The following is a 7,324-nucleotide window of genomic DNA, read 5'->3' on the forward strand; positions in this document are numbered from 1 at the left end:
TCTTATTGTTCTTATAATAAATTTTTAAATGCTGAATACCATATCTGGCCACATTGGCCTTTATTTATTTATTTATTTATTTATTTATTTGTCTGTGTTCCAGACAACTGAAGTCTTGTGGCTTCCACTAGCATGAGTTTCTCCATAAGGATTTTGAACATGCCTATTTCTGAGGATAATTTTTCTTGTTATTCACAGCAAAGCAGAACACCTTTGAACCTACAGCTAAGTTTCCATACACCATGTTCCTTTTCCTTTTACAAATATTACCTCAGATAACTGTCCTCTACATGAACTATGGCATAGATGAAATTTGTCTTCTCAAGGTTCATTACCTAAACACTTCATACACATCCCTTTGTACGATGAGGAAATGGGGGAAAAAATGAACTGACAAGTCCTGAATGCATTTTTTTTTCAGCTGTGCTACAAGTGTGAGACTGTAGCTTCTATTTTCCCATGTACTAAATATAAGCCATTTGGAAGTTGTACAGCATCCTTCACCAACAGTATTGGCATCAGTAATTTAAAAACAAACATGTTTTCCTACACCATGGACTAAAAATGAAAGTAAATAAATATTTATATAGTAGTTGCTTTCATATAATAATTATTCAACAAACAATAGCTTCTGTTATTTGTCTTCTTTAAATACCTGATGCCAGTAAGTCAGACTATAAATTCTTGCTCGTATCCTTAATTAACTTAGTAGTTAGTACTTCATAGAAAGAATGATCCCAGGAGATTAGGATAATATTTGAACTGTAATCATCATATTGAACTACAGTAGAGTGTAGGTTTTTATTATAGAGCTTTAATTATTTCCTAAACATGAGGGGTGGGGAGGTCATTGAAGTTCCTATAATTTATCCTTACCAGAAGATTTATTTTGCCCTAAGGGAAGAAATCAGTTAATTAACGACACCAGAGCAATGCAATCAGCTTTAGGTAGACCTCAGACTAAGAAATGCTCATCTGGTATAAAATAAAGACAAAGTATATAACACTATTAAATACATCATTTATTGTAACTAAATACCCCAACACTGCAATATGAATTTGGCATTGACAGCTCCTCCCTTTCTCACTGTCCTTGATTCAACACATTGCTTGAAGCGTTATGCAGGGTGGGTGCAAGTCTAGTTCCTGAGCATGGTAATCACTATGGTGTTTCTGTCTCAAATAAGGGTTCTCCTCACACTCTCATTCATTTCCTACGAACATCTCACAAGGAAATTAACCTTAATTGTACTGGACTATCACTCGTCTCCCATGAGTATGACACAGTATAGCCTCTTATATTTTACAGATCTACAAAAACAGCACTAAGGTGACATTGACAAATTCTGTCACACATTTAAACAAAAGGCAAAACCCTTTGGACCGTAGTTGTATTAGTCTCTTGTATATTTAAGTGGCTGATTCCAAAGAACACTATGCATTGGGAGCTCCAAGATACAATTCACTGATAACACGAAGCTCATGAAGAAGGAAGACCAAAGTGTTAGAAGGAGTAACAATATACTCATGGGAGCAAATATGGAGACAAAGTGTGGGACAGAAACTGAAGGAGAGGCCGTCTGGAGACTGATCCACCTGGGTATCCATCCCATGTGCAGTCACCAAATGTAGACACTGTTGTTGATGCCAGAAAGTACATCCAGACAGAAGCCTGATATAGCTGTCTCCTTAGAGGTCTGCTAGAGTCTGACATACACAGAGGCAAATGCCTCAGTATGGGGGAATTGGATGGTGGGGAGATGGGAGTGGGTGGGTGGGTGGGTGGGGGCACATCATCCTCATAGAAGCAGGAGGAAGGGGTATGGGATAGGGGGTTCCCGGGGGGGGGGGATGGAGAAAGAGGATAACATCTGAAATGTAAATAAAATATCCAACAAAAAAAGAAACAAAAAGGAAAAGAAAGTGATTCTGAGTACTTTTTTTTTGTTTTTTTGAGACTGGGTTTCTCTGTATAGCCTTGGCTGTCCTGGAACTCTCTCTGTAGACCAGGCTGGCCTCGAACTCAGAAATCGACCTGCCTCTGCCTCCCAAGTGCTAGGATTAAAGGCTTGTGCCACCACTGCCCAGCCAGTACTCTTTTTCTTAAGGAAAAACCCTTGGAGTAAGCTTGTAGTTTTACTCTTGGGATGTGTGATGAGTGATGTTTGGCCAAGTGTCATTCCAATGCTAATTAGCTGGCTTCTTCTTAATGGGACTAATCTTACAGCAACCATACAGTCATTGTCTGTAACATTCAATCTCTTTATTTTCTAATCAGATCATAATTTTAAAAATGTCTTTGCTCTACTCTTTGCTTATTACCAAAACTCTAAATTTACCTCTAAATAAAAATTAATCATTTTTATATTCTGAGTGTTCTAAGATATGGAAATTTTCTATGCCATATTACGTAGTCCATCATGGTGAAACTCAACCATACATAAAGGCTGAATTTGAATGTGGAATTTAACTTAAACTATTTCAAGACCTCTAGTTCACATGCCTATGTAATCTTTGTTCTCTGAAATCTCATGAGTCCAATCTCTTCTGCATATATTCCTATAAGCATCCCTGTCTCCTAAGTCCCCATCAGCATTGCCTTTTAAGTTCAGTTTACATGTCTATGACTTATTTATTCTATTTCTCTAAACTCAACCATGTCCCTCAAACCACTGTAAAATGCTTGTGGATCACATTTTCAAGATCAAGTCATAGCATTGACCTCACTTCTTGGGGTAACAATGTTTATGTTAATTACTCTCATAATTATGCTAAAAATGTCTTACACAGGCAACTTAAAAGAATAAAGGTTTATTTTAGACCACAAGTTTCCAGCATTTAGTCCATAGCAGAGGGCATTGTGTGGTGGCACTATGAAGGCTACGTTGAGACAAGGAAAGAGAAGAAGAAAGCCAACCACTACATTCTCTGTCCTTCATCACTTTTATCCCACAAGGGATTCAAATGTTCAAGGTAGCCCTTCCCTTTTCAGTTAATTCTGTCTGCAAACATCCTTTTTGTTATATCAAGACATATGTCGAATTCCTAGGCATATGTTAATTAACCCAGTTGAGTTAACAATCAACACTGACCACCACAAGTGTTCACAAATCTTTGCTTACTTTTAGTTTATTATTTTTAGAGCTAATATTTGAGGGTAATCTTCTCTGTGTTCAGGTCTTTGTGACATATAGGATTCTCATATGGTTTATACCATTATGAGTTTGGTCATTTTTAGCAGTGCTGTCAAAAATTAAACAGACTGTGTACTTATGATATTTACTCAATAATTTATTAGGCAACAAAAATGATGTTTGAAGAAATGTGAATATTTTAAAATAGTTAAGTCTAGTATTAAGTTTCGAATTATTATTTACATGCTCTTAATAAATTAATTTTTTACTTAAAGATTAATTTCAGATTTTAGTTTATGTATATGTAGGTGAGGGCATGCATTTAATTATCTATGCCCACAGAATACAGAGGCTTTAGGGTACTGAATCTTTCTGGAACAGGATTATAATAGGTTGTGAGATGCCCAACATGAGTGCTTGGAAGTGGATTAGCGTCCTTTGCAAAAGCAGTATGCACTCTTAACCACTGAACCATCTCTTCAGCCCCAAGTATTTCTGTTTTAGAGGATAGAAATACTAATGTCTATTTGATTTAAGTGTGTTACATCTACATTTAATATTCTATGTTGTTCAAGTTTATTTGAAGGTTGTTGTTTTGTTTTTTTTGGTTAAATATCAACTTAACAATGAAGAATATTTTCCCATGAGATTCCCAAAACTTTGATAGTTCTAGAGAAATTAGGGTTTACTAAAGACAGATATTCAGTCAGATTCACTTAAAAACAATATCAATGAGGGGAAAGATTGCTAAGTGGATCAAGGTACTTGCTGCCAAGAATTAAGGCCTGAGTTTCATTCCCTAATCGCACTTAGTAGAATGAAATTATCAGTCAGGAAGTTTCTGTGACTTCCACAATGCCCATGGTACAAATATATATACATATGAACAAGTGAATATATATATGAACAAGTGAAATTGCATAAATACTTAAGAAATTGTTTTAATTTCATGCCATCCATACTCACATTGCAATGTCATTTCTATGGAAGACCTACATGGAAGGAAGATACTTCAGGAAGTCCGTGTTTTCACATGCACCTTATTTTATTGTAGACACTCACATAACTGCTTAGAAGTTAAACACTGTTTCTCTTGCTTTCCTGTGATAGAATATGAGTTGAAATGAAAAGAGTAAGATTCAAAGAGATGGTATAACACCTGATGTAAATCATTTAAAGGAGTGAAGATTTGTGTCAGCTTGGAGTTTCTGAGGTATTAGTATACAGTGGGGGAAGGATTTGCCAGAGTAAAGCAGCTTATATCACAGTAACCATTTAATGCATGTAGGAATGGCTTTTACCATTTCTTTGTTGATATTCAGTATTTCCCTCAGACTGTGGGGCAGTGACACTCATTTTCATGGTCAATTTTGCCCAATAATTCCTGGAAATTTCTTCATACATATCAAGAGAGGTGGGCTTAATGAGTTTCTTAGGTATCCAATCTGGCAATCAAAATTAGCCTACAGGCCTCCAAGGGCATGAGAGCAGGAGGGCTGAGCCTGCCTCCTGCCAGTGGATGGAAGTGTTGGGTGCCAGAGCCAGAGTAGTACTGGAGATCTCACCCTGGTGGTAGAGAGAAGGGAGCTGTACTCTGACCAGCTCAGCTATCATGGAGGCTCAAATCCTCTGAGTTGGTCTACCCAAAATCTATCGCATCTGCTAGTCCTGCTAATCCAAAACTGCAGGATCTCCATAACACAGGACAACACCAGAATAACCAGTAGGAGTTTGAATGAAGATTCAATACTGATGATCTCACAGAAGCAAGAGATCTTAAACCAAACCAATGACTCATCCGAATGCACTCTAACAAGTGAAGATGTGTGGACATAGGGATATACTGTGAGACACATTGTGAGCTACTAGGTTCCAAGTTGAGATGTTCTCCATGATTTTTGTTGTTGTTGTTGTTATTAATGATGATGATGATGATGATGATGATGATGATGATGATGATGTCTGTTGGTTTATTTGTGCATGTTTTATTTTGGTGAGGAGGATGCAAGGGCAAAGTATAGATATGAGGCTTATGTGAGTGGGACTATAGTGCATGCTGAGAAACTCACAAAGAAACAATATAAGTTTTTTAAAAGGCCATTTTAAATTATAAAATTAAGTTTAAAATAATCATTGTACTTAGGTTATTTTATTTGTATGTTTTTAAATTAAGGTTCAGTCATTTTAAAATAATAAGATAATATTTCCTCTGGATATATATGTAAATGTAAATTAATTAGAAAGAGTAAACTGATTCATACATGAAAAAGAATAAAATTATTTACATAGGCATGACAACATCTAATGCTGCAATGTGTAGTCAGCCTTGTCAAGGCAATCATATTAAAAATGGTTCGTGTTCAAGATTCATTCTCATTCTCTCAACTCTAACCTGATTACAAGGGGCTTAGTGACAATATACATATAGCTATATAGACGATATATTGATATATAGATAGACACAGATATACAGATAAATAAATATGATATATAGATACAGATGAGATACAGGTATGTAGATATAGATACAGATGAGATATAGATAAATAGATAGATAGATAGATAGATAGATAGATAGATAGATAGACAGATGATAGATAGATGATAGATAGAAAGATGATAGATAGATAGATAGATAGATAGATAGATAGATAGATAGATAGATAGATGACAGATAGAAATCTGCAAAATGTTGGGACATATGAAATGCCAAGTCCTTCTGATCCAAAGCCACAGGATCTCCATGACACAACTCTCTCTCTCTCTCTCTCTCTCTCTCTCTCTCTCTCTCTCTCTCTCTCTCTCTGCCTCTGTGTGTGTGCGTGTGTGTAATCTGAAACTGTAAATGAAGAATTTTATAATCAGTATAGCACAAAATAAAACTATGATATGATATTACCTGTATGACGTTGATTATAGAGTTTAATGACTGCTACTTTTGACAGGAAACTCTTCCTGACTGTCCCTGCTAAGACAAGAAACTAAAAGAAAAGGCATGCAGAATAGAGGGAATAATTGTTGAATATACAGTATTGCTATTGCTGCCCTGTACAGAACAGAGAACCTACTTAACTCCAATTTGTCCTAGTGCTATTAAACTATGGTACATTCATTATTCTTCACAACAACAAAATCCCCTTGTAATCAGGTTAGAGTTGAGAGACTGCGGATGAATCCTGAACGTGAGCGTTTTTAATACGGTTGCCTTGGCAAGGCTGACTACACATTGCATCACTAGATATTGTCATGCATATTTAAGTATCTTTTTATTTTTCATGTATCACTTCACTCTTCTCTAATTAATTTACATTTACAGCATCTGACTGATCACAGGAGACAAATTTCTAATTAATTCAGGCCACTCATAGAAACAAGTATTTTCAATTAAAGAGAAACACTGGTGATTTTCTTAGAAATCTGAATGGTCCCAGTTCTGCCATTTTGTACTTGTTCTGTTCAAGGTCACTTGTGACCACAGTGATACTCAATCCAGCATCAGCATATTCATGAACCAAAAATTGTATTTGTCTTTTCAGCAGTGATTTATAGTGCATCTCCTTTTGAACATTGCTACTCATTTATTTCAATGCAGTCTGCCTTGCTGTATTTTTTTGCACTTCTTCTGATATCTGCTTTCTATTTGTCCATTTCTAGATTAATATTGTTATTTTTAAATGCTTCTGATATCAGTTATCTTTTACACTCATTTTCATTAAATAATCTTTTACTAGTTCCTTTACCATGTATGCAAAAAGGTTATTAAAATATACAAGTTCCAGAAGGAAACTGAAGGAGTAAGCAACAGCCAATCAGAAGACAAGATTTTACTTTCAAAGTGGAAACTCATTATAACAAGGCTGAATATTTGTATACAAACAAGGGGCCTTCTCTAGAAATAAAAGTCTTGTTTTCCTGAATTTTGTGACTTTAACAAAATGGACAGAGATGGAAGCAGCAAGCATGGGGCTTGCAAGGGTCTGCAGCAGGTCCTCTGTTCTTATATTATATTCTATGTTATAGTCCTTAACTTCATGTTTTTGTAGGACTCTATCACTAAGAGTCAGGGTGTCTCTGGCTCCTGAGACTCTTCTTCCTATTGGGTAGCTTTGACTGGGCTCAATATGAGAGTTTTTGTCTTGATTTATTGCATTTTGTTTTCTTCTGCTTAGCTATAGTCATTTTCAGGCCTG

The sequence above is a fragment of the Grammomys surdaster genome, unplaced genomic scaffold (assembly GCF_004785775.1).
Source record: "Grammomys surdaster isolate TR1022 unplaced genomic scaffold, NIH_TR_1.0 126091, whole genome shotgun sequence".
Taxonomy (NCBI): Eukaryota; Metazoa; Chordata; class Mammalia; order Rodentia; family Muridae; genus Grammomys; species Grammomys surdaster.